Consider the following 12,861-nt stretch of genomic DNA (forward strand, 5'->3'; position numbering starts at 1 on the left):
AAAAAAGGAAAGGAAAGGACAGCCTCACATTCTGACTCCCCACTAGGGTACTGAACAAAACTGAACAGAGTCAAGAGCAAGGTTGACCAAGACTAAAGACCTTGAAACAAAGTTAGTAGATGAGGCCTCAGGGGCAGAGGTGAGGTCATAAGAAGAGTGGCCCTACTGATGATGAATCCCAGGAACAGGAGCAGAGAAGGAAAATTATGGAATAAGGCAAAAGAGCTGTATGTGGTCCCACACAGTGGGTTAGCAGAATCCAGGTATTCACCAAGGAGACTCAGTCCTTGGAGCCCAGCTCAAATAGGAGGAAGTGGATAAGGATGAAGCACTTGGACAATTGATAAAATTTTCACTCTCAGGTAACTCAAGAATCCCATATGGTGTTAAACCTTAAATAGGGCTGACTATAGCTCAAGCAGTGTTCAAAGCAGTTGACCCCAAATTAACTCACTTAGCTCCTACAAAAACCTTATAATATTTGGTGAGGAAACAAAACTATACAATTTTGTTATATGTAGAAATTATATAAAATTATATAAGATATATAAGAATTATATAAAAAGCCTTGAACATGTGGCTTGGCTCCTACAAAACCTGCTTTGACATACTGCTTCTAAGTCATTGTGTGTGCTCTCTCACTTTTCAGATCTTTTAACAAGTCCTGCTCTTCTTCATGAAAATGTCTATCATGTTCCCATCGTTCCAGTATTAAAAATCAATTTGAAGCACATTGCCATTTGTTATCTTAGCATTACTGCTCATTATTGTGTCAGCAAGTTAAATAAGCATGCTTTGATTATTCTAAATGAAACCTCCAAGATTACTAGAATTTACTGGCTGTAATCACATACTACCCAGGAAGGCTCTGTCCAACAAATCTGAAATGAGCAAAGCTATTTCCCCATTGTTCCTTTATTCAGGTCCTGTATTTTCTCAAACTCCTGGCTTTCCCCAAACTATTATAGAACCAACTTCTTTTTTGTTGTTGGACCCTTTTTTTTAAAAAAGTTGTTTTGGGATTTTGGTTTTCTTTTGTTTTGAGATGAAGTCTTGCTCTGTAGCCCAGACTGGTTTGAGACTCATTGTTTAACCCAAGCTTATCTGGAGCTCAGCTTGTAGCCTAAGATGGTCTGGAACTCACTATATAATAAAATTCCTGAAATTTGTGGTGATTCTCCTGCCTCAGCCTCCTGGGTGTTGTTGGGTATATAGATATGAGACACCACCACACTTGGCTAAACTAATTTGTTTTTCTTGTAAAGTGCTGGAGATTGAACTAGGCAAGCACTCCTCCACTGAGCTCCACCCCCCAGTCCTTTTTCTTTTACCATCGTTTAGATAATACATTATTTGCTTCTGATGGGAAGCCATTCTTTCTTCAGCACTTAATCTAAGGGAAGTAATTGAAAAATATCTTACATTTATATGACCTTAGTATTTATATTAACTTAGTTATTTACAGTTTAATATTTTTTTAAAATCCCAGAAATAGCCAGCCATGGTTTCACCTTTAATCCCAGCACTCAAGAGGCAGGTGGGTCTCTGAGTTCAAGGCCAGCCTGGTCTACAGATCAAGTTTCAGGACAACCAAGGCTACACAGACGAACCCTTTCTTTGGGGGGGGGGGGGGAGGAAGGAAGGAAGGAAGAAGAAAAGAGGAAGAAAAGAAAAAAGTCCTCAACAACCAGCAACCTTCTGATCTGATCTGACATACTTCATATCCAGAATCGCACAGCTCTAAGTGGCGGGCGGGCGGGCGGGCGGGCGGGGCAGACCTGGAGGAAGCCAGCTGAACTTACAGCTATCTCATAAGCACAGTCATTTATATACACAACATGCATAAGGGACAGAAGTTATTACATACTATGAAATGTCATATGTGATTGCACTTGCAGGTCACTTGTCCATTCAGAAAAGGACTCACTCATGAAAAGAAACATGGATTATCCTTGACAAAGAGAAAACAGACTGAAGTTCATGTCAGAAAATAAATGTGAAAGAGTTTCATAAACCAATCCAATAAAAAGCTAACATCACAATTTTTTTTACTCTTTTACCCAAGAATTAAAATTACATTTATTTGTTTCTTTGTTTGTTTGAGATTTTTTGAGACAGGTTTTCTATATAACTCTGACTGTCCTGGAACCCACGATGTAGATCAGGCTGGTCTCAAACTCAGACATACACCTGCCTCTGCCTCGAGAGTGTAAGCATTAAAGGCATAGAGTCAAAAGCTCTAAGTTATGGCTCCAACTCCAGTTTACAAACTGTGTGAGTCAGAAGATAGTACTTAATTCCTTTGATCTTTAGTTTTCTCTTTGGCAATATGGGGGACAACAAATACCCTCAAAGGATTATTTATGGTAGGTAAGAAATACATGAACACAAACGCAAAGCATGAGTTGGGGGACAGTGTAGTCACCATTAGTCATAAAATGTAATTCTGAAATTCCTTTGGGTCATCATGTACTAAATGCCAAATTTCTTTTAAGAATTCTTCCTATATGAATACCAATAATCTCTTAAATTGCTTGTAGACTAGGGAATAAATAAACCTTCTAGCCCTATTTGCTTTCAAGTATTTTGCTTTTAGCTGACTTTGGAAGGTCATGTAACTAAGCACTATGATATGAGTATCCCACCAGCTTTTCATTAGATGCCCTCAATGAGAATGGGTGCTACCTAGGTTACTTTTCAGGGACTTTAACACTACTTTTGTTTAATTCAGTAAATTTGTTTGTTTTTGTTTTTCAAGGCAGGATTTCTCTGTGTTGTATCCCTGGATGTCCTAGAACTCTCTCTATAGACCTCAAACTCAGAGATCCACCTGTTTGTGCCTCCCAAGTGCTGGGGTTAAGGTGTATACCATCACTACCTGGTGAGTTCAGAAAGTCTTTACTGCACAAATGTCCAGTGGTTGGCCTTTTGGGGTTAGGAGACCAAAACTTTACCTTCAAATCATATGAACACTGTAATTTTCTGAATATATGCCATAAAGTTTAATTACACGTGGTTACTTTGCCTCCAATCAACTCTTTCCATGCCTTAAATTACCCCCTTTAGCCCACAAATATCGCCAAACCCTATCCTGAATTATGTAGTTTTGAGACTTGGGTCTGTCTTCTTATCCTTATAATCTTTTTTTTAAAAGATTTATTTATTTGTTATATGTAAGTACACTATAGCTGTCTTCAGACACTCCAGAAGAAGGCATCAGATCTCATTGCAGGTGGTTGTGAGCCACCATGTGGTTGCTGGGATTTGAACTCAGGACCTTTGTAAGAGCAGTCAGTGCTCTTACCCACTGAGCCATCTCTCCAGTTCCTATCCTTAACATCTTAATATAATTCTTAACTCTTGAAAAAGCCCTCATTATTTCAGTTATTTCCATACAGATCTGGTTCAGTAAGATATAGTCATAAAGAACCTGGATTCTAGCCAGCATGGTGGCACACACCTTTAATCCCAGCACTTGAGAAGCAGGGGCAGGCCCTGTCCTGAAAAACCAAAAAAAAAAAAAAAAAGAAGAACCTGGATTCTGTGTTAATTTCTAGGGATAAGAACTACCACAGGAAAAGAAGAAATAAAACATCTCCTCAAGCTGGACAGTGGTGGCGCACGCCTTTAATCCCAGCACTCGGGAGGCAGAGGCAGGCGGCTTTCTGAGTTTGAGGCCAGCCTGGTCTACAGAGTGAGCTCCAGGACAGCCAGAGCTATACAGGGAAACCCTGTCTCGAAAAAACAAAAAACAAAAACAACAACAACAACAACAACAAAACCAAACACATTTCCTCTGTCTTAGTTAGGGTTTTACTGCTGTGAACAGACACCATGACCAAGACAACTCTTATAAGGACAACATTTAATTGGGGCTGGCTTACAGGTTCAGAGGTTCAGTCCATTATCATCAAGGTGGAACATGTTGGGATTCTGGCTGGCATCGTGCAGGAGGAGCTGAAAGTTCTACATCTTCATCTGAAAGCTTCTAGCAGAATACTGACTTCCAGGCAGCTAGGGTGAAGGTCTTAAGCCCACACCCACAGTGACACACATACTCCAACACCTCCTAATAGTGTCACTCCCTGGGCCAAGCATATACAAACCATCACTTCTGTTTTGTTTATCTGTGAATGTGAAGTTGGAAAATTGTGTCTGGAAACCAAAGCCATTTACCAGCAGCTATATCTTCTCTGAAGTGGTTCACCTGCAGAGGATCCCTAAAAGACACAAACATGATGACTCATCATGAGCCAGAATTAGAGCACCAATGCTGAGGGTCACCTCAGCACAGTATACCATATGGCATACACCGCCTGCCTATTGGTAAGAATCACCATTCCATCTACCCCTCTCATGATTCGCCTGTATTCATTTAGCTTCCTAAGGGCAGATGTGTGTCTCAGATGTTTGAGAGCACATTTTACCATGAAACATACTGATCATCCTTATCCAAGGTGAACACACCACTGGTCACCTTCTCCAGTAAAACCAAACTGCTGAAGGCCTGTTAAAAGAACTGAGAGAGCCACCAGCAGCAGGAGTTGCATTGTTGAGCCTCCATTTCATTACAAAGAGATTCAGTTACCAGAGCTAAGAGAGTGTGTATGTGTTGTGGTTTGAATATTTTTTGTTCAGGGAATGGCATTATTTGGAGGTGTATCCTTGGAGTAGGTGTGTCACTGTGGGTGTGGGCTTTAAGACCCTCTTCCTAGCTGCCTGGAAGCTAGTCTTTTCCTGTTTGCCTTTGGATGAAGATGTAAAACACTCAACTCCTGCTGCGCCATGCCTGCCTGGACACTGCCTTGCTCCTGCCTTGATGATAATAGACTGAACCTCTGAACCTGTAAGCCAGCCCCAATTAAATGTTGTTTTTATAAGGATTGCCTTGGTCATGGTGTCTGTTCACAGCAGTAAAGTCCAAACAGTGCCTTAGTACAGAGGAGAGTCAGCTTTGGCTATAGTAAAAGGTCATTTTCAAGGGCATTCTGCCAAACTTCTGCCTGAAAAAGGTATCATGGTTTTAAAAGGGAGGAGGCTCATTTTTCAGGCCTCTATTTTGTAGACTTGTTCTCTGTTTTCTATCTGTAATTCTGATTGATGAAAAGTGCATCTTGGAATAGATGCTGTGCCAGGGAAATGTAAGCAAACTTCTTACCTAAAAGGCGCTTTTGTGGGGGGATTAGCCATAGGTAGCTGTCCTTTCAGAAGTATTAGGAGAAACTTAATGTGTGTGCATGTTATTTCCATGGATCTCCTTAGGAACTGTGCTTTGACAAGTTACTTGTTGTAAATCACATGCTGCTTTTTTGATGTCTAGAAACTCTCCTTATTTCTAAAAGCAATAGCCAGGTCTTCAAGGGCAGGGACTGTATCTTTTTCCATTTCTCAAAGCAAAGCTTCGCTGCTCTGAGAATGTTCAATGGCTGGAACTCTGTTGACTGAAAACTGGAGTAAGTTCCCAGTACACTTGAGGAGCAAACATTTGGGGTCTGTGGCCTCTTTATTCATCAGGATGCTTCACTGAATCACAAGGCTGTTGATTCCCCTGCTCATAGCTCTGAAATAGGTCAGATTTCCAAACTCTCTCACAGGAGAAAACCACACTGGCCTTCCAGCCGAATGACAACTGGGGCTTGCTCCAGCCCAGAAACATGTAAATCTTTGCTCCCTAGAAGTGAGGAAAGAGATGCAGGACCTCAGAGTCAGGGACTGCAGCTTGAATCCCAGTGGTCAGACACCCCTCCGATGAGGCAGTGCTCAGAATACTAATTCCTGATCCACAGTTTATGCTGAAGTAAAAATGCAGGAGCCCATGGAGCAGGCAGGATGACACCTCATTCGCCTACAGCTGTGCACATCTAACTTTCTACCACAAAACCATTTTCTGACTCTTGACCCATGGCCTCTTAGCATAAATTGATACCTCAAGTTGTCAACTAGGGCTGTAAGCTGAGTCTACACAATGTAGGTCTTTCAATGTCAAAATATTTAGTTATGAAGAGAACTCACTGAAAAAAAAAGAGTGGTTAGTCATAGTTTTTCTTTAATAATGGAAACAGATTGAAATTATACCCAAAGAATATTAGGCAATATATTTGCTTGTTTGTTTGTTTCGAGATAGTTTCTCTGTATAGCCCTGGCTGTCCTAGAACTTGGTCTGTAGCTCTTGTGTAGCCCAGGCTGGCCATGATTCTGAGATTTGTCTATCTATGCCTCCCATGTGCTGGGACTAAAGGCTACATTTGTTTTCTTTTCTTTACTTTATTCCTTTTATCTATCTATCTATCTATCTATCTATCTATCTATCTATCCATCTATCTATCTATCTATCCATCTATCTATCTATTTATCTATCTATTCATTTATTTTTGAGGCAGAGTCTCACTGTATAACCCTGATGACCTGGAACTGGCCATGTAGACCAGTCTGGCTTCTGACTCACAGGCGTGTTTCTGCTTCTACCTCGCAAGTGCTGGCATTAAAGACATATATCACCATATATGGCTTGATATTTTTAAACTAATACACTAGATTTGTGCAAGGTTTGTAAATTTTTTCTTAATTTAAACTACATTTATTTATATTGGGGGGGTTAGGCATATGGAAGTGAGAGGACAATTTACTGGTGTCCACCCACTATGTGGGTTCCTGAGCTCATACTCAAGTTCTCAGGCTCCATGGCAAGTGCCCTTACCCACTGCCTATCTCATCTCTTCCCAGGTCTGTAAGGTTGGTTGAAGTGTAGCTGCAGGATAGGTCAGAGTCCAACAAGGAAGCCACAGTAATTCCATTATTCATGGAGAGTATTGATGGCTGATATTAAAGTCACCCCTCATCCAAGAGTGTCATCCAGTCATCTTTGGAATTCCATGACTGTTTAGAGTGTATGTTCTGCTTTTGAAACCAAGCTCTACCCAATGTGATCCTTAACAAATATTTCAATGTCCATAAACTGCCATTTCTTCATATGTAAGTTGGGAGCAATAATTTGCACACAGAATAGGCTAGTGAGAGACCAAGTGTTAAGTATATGTTACCCTGGTATGTAGTAACTATTTTTTTTGTATCTGTTTCTATAGTGTTTAGTTACACTAATTTTTTAAAATCTTACTTTATTTTTCACATTGAGCCTTAATAATTACAATGCAGAGAAGTGCTACATGCCAGGTAACTATCTTGATTTCCCCAGAAAGGTGGACATACATAAGAATGCTGTTTGTGATTGTTCATGCCAAATGCTTATAAGACTGAGGTGGGAGGTTCATAGCTGCCATGCCAGTATAGACTTTATAGCCAAACACACTCATCCCCATTACATACACATACACACACACACACACACACACACACACACACAGAGAGAGAGAGAGAGAGAGAGAGAGAGAGAGAGAGAGAGAGAGAGAGAGAGAGAGCCACACTGGTTTTAGAGAGACTGTGACTTGCTCACTCTTCTACAGCTCGTAAGGAGTACAAGTGGAGATTGAATTCACAACCATCGGACTGCAAAGCCACATTTTCCATTATTCTGCCTCCCAGGAGTGACTTTGTTCTTGACCTCTTTCAGGTTCTTACCTTTTTGAGTGTGACTGCCAGTGCATGACAAGTTGCACATGGGGTTGTGTGTGTAAGCCATCCACTTCCCAAGTGTTTGACTAAAGCACTGTGTGTACATGTAGTGTTTCTTCTGTGAGCACACTGTTTCTGTCCTTCATGTATGGCCCGGGTGAGATGGTTGCCACCATGAGCTTATGCCCTTGTTGACATCAGCAGCTGTCAATGAGGGATGTTTCCACGTGTTAGTTATAGCACCAATATATGATTATTCATTCCATGTTAACACAGTGTTAAAAACATTGTTAAAAACACTTTGCAATTCCCAAAAGGATGTTTTAGGTTTAATAAAAATCTTTTAACTTACTTTCTAACTTTTCAGCTTTTTTTTTTTTTTTTTTGGAAATGCATGACAATAAAAGTTTAGAATGTATCTATTTATGTTTGAATAATCAGTCCACAAGTGATTCCAAATTTTTGCAGGCAAAATTTTTTAAGATAAGCAGGCTGTACCATACCTCAAAAACAAGTTTCATTTTGATAATTATGAAAACTGGTTCAGCAGCTAGCTGTGCTGCCTACCCCCTCAGAATAAAAATAGCAAACAAAGTTATTCTGAAGATGTGATATTATTGTCACTAGTTTAAAAATTGATTATGAAACTCTATGAGAAGAGGGTGATGGTCTTAGTAATTTCAGTTTCCCATAAAGAAGAGATGGAACTTTTAAGGATTTATTTATTTATTTATTTAAATTTATGTTTTGCTTTCTGTTATTGTATAGGTATTTTGACTTCGTGTCTGTTCTCCACTTGCGTGCCTAGTGCTAGCAGAGGTACCGTTGTCAGATTTCATGAAACTGACTTACAAATGGTGGTGAACTGCCATGTAGTTGCCATGAACCTTTGTCCTCTGGAAGAGAGAGAAGCCAGTATTCTTAACCACTGAGCCATCTCTCCACCTTGAAGTTAATCTCTTCTCCCTTACCTACTTTTAGAGTACTTATAAGCTAAGCTTCACTGTTATCTATTGGTTTGTTTGTTTGTTTATGTTTTCCCAGACAGGATTTCTCTGTGTAGCCATGGCAGTCCTGGAACTCCCTCTGTAGATCAGACTGGCCTCAAACTCATTTACATGTCTCTGCCTCCAGAGTGCTGGCATTAAAGGTATGCACTACCAATGCCTAGCTATGTAACTTATTTATTTTTTATTGAAAGCATAATATTTTTTGCCATGATGAAATGTAATCTAGTCTCCATTTACTTCAAATATCAAAATCTATGACTGAAAGAAGTAGCAGAGCCGAGATAGCTTTGACTAGAACATATGCTAAATGTAGGCTTACTCCACTGTTGAAGAGAATCCACCTACTTCACCTTGTTCCTTTGCTACTCACAAGAACATATTTCTAAAAATGATCCTTAAGTCTGTATGTGTGTGACATGAGTTAAGGTGTGGGGGGTGCATGTGTGAGTGAATGACATGAGTTCAGTTAATTTAGTTTTCATATCTTTTCTGGTCATTCCTGGTTGTGGGTAGAGCCTCTGAGTGTCGTCTCATGCAAAAGAAAGTGGAGAAAGGCTGGTATGGGTGCTCTATTAAACTCGTGAATGGGAAACATGGGAGTTGCTGTTGGAGTCAGGAAGGTGTCACTAAGAGGCATGATTCAGTCCACATATTGAGACATAGTTGGAGTTCAGATAGCAGAGGGGTCAGATCAAGGGAGAGGAAGTGATTTGCCCGATTAAGAATAACAAGTTTGGGCCGGGCAGTGGTGGTGCACACCTTTAATCCCAGCACTTGGGAGGCAGAGGCAGGCAGATTTCTGAGTTCGAGGCCAGCCTGGTCTACAGAGTGAGTTCCAGGACAGCCAGGGCTACACAGAGAAACCCTGTCTTGAAACCACCACCACCACCCCTCAAAAAAGGAAATAGCAATGAAATAACTTTATGATTATGGGTTACTACAATATGAGAAACTGTATTAAAGGGTCTCATTCTTAGGAAGGTTGAAAACCACTGTTCTAGACCAAGCTGTGCTGTGCTAAGGGTAGGTGTACACCTTTCACACAGTGCTGGGAAAACCAGATTTCTATGTGTAAAAGAATGAAATTTAAACTGGGCATGGTGGCACACGCCTTTAATCCCAGCACTTGGGAGGCAGAGGCAGGCGAATTTCTGAGTTCGAGGTCAGCCTGGTCTACAGAGTGAGTTCTAGGATAGACAGGGCTACACAGAGAAACCCTGTCTCGAAAAATCCAAACCAACCAAACAAACAAACATACAAAAACAAAACAAAACAAAAACAAAAACAAAAAGAATGAAATTTGGATCCATATTCCTCACTGTGGTGGTTTGAATATGCTTGGCCCAGGGAGTGGCACTATTAGGAATTATGGGTCTTGTTGGAGGAAAGGTGTCACTGTGGGGGTGGGCTTTGAGAGACCTTCCTCCTCGTTGCCTGGAAGCCAGTCTTCCATTTCCCTTTGGAACAAGATGTAGAACTTTCAGTTCCTCCAGTACCATGCCTGCCTGGATGCTGCTATGCTTCCTGCCTTGGTAGTAATGGACTGAACCTCTGAACCTGTAAGCCAGCCCCAATTAAATGTTGTCCTTTATAACAGTTGCCTTGGTCATGGTGTCTCTTCACAGCAATGGAAACTCTAACTCTGCACTCAACATGCAGAAAAATCAATTCAAAATGGATCAAATATCTGAACCCAAGACCTGAAGCTTTGAAACTACTAGAGTAAACAGGGACGATATCTCAACACATAGGCTAAGGGAAGAATTAGTCCTAACAGGACTCCAAACACACAGGAAGTAGCCCTAAGAATTGACAAATGAGAATACATAAAATTAAAAAGCATTTTTACCAAAATGGAAACAATTACCTGAGTGATGAGTCAGGAAATACTTCTTTTCCACATACAGATCAAGCAAAGGATTGATGATGTCAAGGATATTTAAGGAACAGCAAAACTGAAACACTAAGAAACCAAATTATCCAATAAAAAAATTAAACTAAATAGTCAGTTCTCAAAAGAAGGAATGAAAATGACCAATAAATACTTTAAAAGTGGCCTGCACCCTTAGCCATCAGGGAAATACAAATGTAAACTGCTTTAGGATCCCATCTCACCCCAGTCAGAATGAGTATCATCAAAAACCATGCAGGTGAGGATTTGGAAAAGGGGGAACCCTTGGGGCTGGAGAGATGGCTCAACAGTTAAGAGTACTGACTGTTCTTCCAGAGGTCCTGAGTTCAATTCCCAGCACCCACATGGTGGCTTACAACCATCTGTAATGGGATCTGAGGGACAGTATATCACATACATAAAATAAATAAATCTTTTTTAAAAAGGGGGAACCCTTATCACTTTTGGTGGGAATGTACATTAGGGATAGCCACTATAGAATTCAATATGGGTGTTTCTCAAAAATCAAAAAATAGAACTATTATGTGACTCAGCTGAACCAACCACTCTCCAGTCTACATCTGAAAGGCACATAATGGAGGTGTTTGTTCCATGTTTGTTGCTGTGCTGCTCATGGTGAAAAGGAAGTGAAAAGAGTTGGCCTGATGAATGGCTAAAAATAAAATAAAATAATGGTGCATATATATAGTAGGATCGTCCATGCAGCCACAAGAAAAAAGTGAGACCCTGACGTTAGCAGGGGAATAAATGAAAATGGAAAGAAGGGGCTGGAGAGATGGCTCAGTGGTTAAGAGCACTGACTGTTCTTCCAAAAGTCCTGAGTTCAAATCCCAGCAACCACATGGTGGCTCACAACCATCCTTAATGAGATCTGAAGTAGTGTCTTCTTCTTCTGGGGTGTCTGAAGACAGCTACAGTGTACTTACATAAAATCAATCAGTAAATCAATCAATCTTTGGGCTGCCAGAGCGACCGGGGCTGGAGCAAGTGGAGCCAGAGCGAGAAGAAAAAGTGTCTGAAGACAGCTAAAGTGTACTTACATATAATAAATAAATACATCTTTAAAAAAAAAGAAAGAAAATGGAAAGAAATCATGTTGAACAAGGCATGCCAGACTCATAGAGACAAGTACCTCACATGCTCTTTTACATGTAGAACCTAGATTTAAAATTGCATATACATGTGTTTGTGTATATGTATGAGTATGTGTGTATTGATTATAAAACCAGAAAGGGGATCATGAGAGGAGAGGAAGAGATCTTAAGGGAGGGGAAAATGACAAGGTAATGGAATTCATGTAATAAGAAAGCAGACGATGTGAGTAACTGGTGAAAGAAGGGAACCAACCAAAAGAGGGGATAGAGTATGGAGGAGAGCAGTGAAAGAGGACAGCAATTGAGAACAAAGTATAAGGAGGTGTACATGAAAATGTCATAATGAAACCTGTTACTTTGATGATGATGGTGGTGGTGGTGGTGGTGGTGGTGGTGATGATACAGAAAATAGTCTGAAATTGGGCTGAAGACATAGCTCTAAGAACATATACTGTTCTTGCAAAGAACTCAGGTTCAATTCCTAGCACCTACATGGTAGCTTAAAAGTATCTGTAACTCCATTTTCAGGGTATGCCCCACCCTCATATCTAGCTACGTCTTCCAATTAGTTGTAAGCAGTTCTGCTGTACTTGCATATGGCCTCAGGAGGGAGTAGAATATATAGATGAGGAAGGACCAGTACTGGGGAGAGGGACCCATTTATGTGTCTGTGGGAAGGCCATCATTTCTGCTGGGTAAAAACAGTGGGGCATTTTGGGAGGGCATCCACATTCCTGCAAGAAACCCTTCATGTATGCTCTGTAAGGAAACCCAGGAAACTCATTAGTTTCCCAGAGTGACCTGTGGTGGAAATGCACCTTAGTTTGTCACTGGGACTTTAGAAAGAAGGATACATCACTCCCAACAAAAAAACATTTAGTAACATAAAGCTAAGTGCTCTGTATACTTGATCCAAATGAGAGGGCTGATCTTTACATTTGTTTTCCTTAAACAACCTAAGTGTGAGCTCTGAAAACTATTGGGAAATAATGAAAGCAGTCAAAACACAGCTCATTATGAACCAAATAGTGTACTCTGGTCTGCTGATTGTATAATACAAGTTTTGACAAAAGGGAAAGCAAGCTGCACTAATGTTATCATTGGTCTTGTCACAATAGGCTACAGAAGGCGGGAAAGAATGACAAGTACTACTTGAATATGGCAGGGGTGGAACACAGCAACAATAATGTCTAATTTCACATGAAGCTACATAATCCTGTCAAAGTAGCATGTTTCTGAGAACTCTAGCCTCTATACTACTTTATTTTAGATTGTT

At 40.5% G+C, this 12,861-nt stretch overlaps 1 long non-coding RNA gene across 3 annotated transcripts in view; it reads right to left on the minus strand.

The window, feature by feature from the left end:
* Positions 1–4,054: 4,054 nt before the first annotated feature.
* Gm36264 overlaps positions 4,055–12,861 on the minus strand; it is a 74,423-nt gene continuing 65,616 nt past the window's right edge. For all 3 annotated transcript variants that reach the window (XR_873116.2, XR_382038.2, XR_873117.1), the window contains 3 exons: positions 10,447–10,542; positions 7,576–7,773; positions 4,055–4,220 (listed from right to left, as the gene is read on the minus strand). This is a non-coding gene — a long non-coding RNA (predicted gene, 36264). The remainder of the gene's footprint in view (positions 4,221–7,575; positions 7,774–10,446; positions 10,543–12,861) is intronic.

This window comes from Mus musculus, chromosome 13 (genome assembly GCF_000001635.26).
Source record: "Mus musculus strain C57BL/6J chromosome 13, GRCm38.p6 C57BL/6J".
Taxonomy (NCBI): domain Eukaryota; kingdom Metazoa; phylum Chordata; class Mammalia; order Rodentia; family Muridae; genus Mus; species Mus musculus.